This window comes from Lolium rigidum, chromosome 6, assembly GCF_022539505.1.
Source record: "Lolium rigidum isolate FL_2022 chromosome 6, APGP_CSIRO_Lrig_0.1, whole genome shotgun sequence".
NCBI lineage: Eukaryota > Viridiplantae > Streptophyta > Magnoliopsida > Poales > Poaceae > Lolium > Lolium rigidum.
The window spans coordinates 186,838,407-186,839,703 of NC_061513.1; positions in this window are offsets into that span (position 1 = coordinate 186,838,407).

Sequence of the window (1,297 nt, forward strand, 5' to 3'; positions counted from 1 at the left end):
GCTTTACGCGTCATCAAGCTAAATTTCTGGCGCCGTTGCCGGGGAACTGAAGAAAAGTTACACCACAAAGTCTTCTAACTCCCACGTCAACTACACGCCAGCAAGTAAATTTCTGGCGCCGTTGTCGGGGAGATCAAGACACGCTGCAAGGGGAGTCTCCACTTCTCAATCTCTTTACTTTGTTTTTGTCTTGCTTTATTTTATTTACTACTTTGTTTGCTGCACTTATATCAAAACACAAAAAAAATTAGTTGCTAGCTTTACTTTATTTACTGTCTTGTTTGCTATATCAAAAACACAAAAAAATTAGTTTACTTGCATTTACTTTATCTAGTTTGCTTTATTTACTACTGCTAAAATGGCCAATCCTGAAAATACTAAGTTGTGTGACTTCACTAGCACAAATAATAATGATTTCTTATGCACACCTATTGCTCCACCTACTACTACAGCAGAATTCTTTGAAATTAAACCTCGCTTTATCGAATCTTGTTATGCGAGAGCAATTTTCCGGTGTTAGTTCGATGATGATGCTGCCCATCTCAATAATTTTGTTGAACTATGTGAAATGCAAAAGTATAAAGATGTAGATGGTGACATTATAAAATTAAAATTGTTTCCTTTCTCATTAAGAGGAAGAGTTAAAGATTGGTTGCTATCTCTCGCCTAAGAATAGTATTGATTCCTGGACTAAATGCAAGGATGCTTTTATTGGTAGATATTATCCCCTCGCTAAAATTATATCTTTGAGGAGTAGCATAATGAATTTTAAACAATTGGATAATGAACATGTTTCTCAAGCTTGGGAAAGAATGAAATCTCCGGTTAAAAATTGCCCAACCCATGGATCGACTACTTGGATGATCATCCAAACCTTCTATGCAGGACTAAATTTTTCTTCGCGGAATTTATTGGATTCAGCTGCTGGAGGTACCTTTATGTCCATCACTCTTGGTTAAGCAACAAATCTTCTTGATAATATGATGGTTAATTACTCTGAATGGCACACGGAAAGAGCTCCACAAGGTAAGAAGGTAAATTCTGTTGAAGAATCCTCTTCCTTGAATGATAAGGTTGATGCTATTATGTCTATGCTTGCGAATGATAGGACTAATGTTGATCCTAATAATGTTCCATTAGCTTCATTGGTTGCCCAAGAAGAACATGTTGATGTAAACTTCATTAAAAATAATAATTTCAACAACAATGCTTATCGGAACAATTCTAGTAATAACTATAGGCCATATCCTTATAATAATGGTAACGGTTATGCTAATTCTTATGGGAATTCTTACAA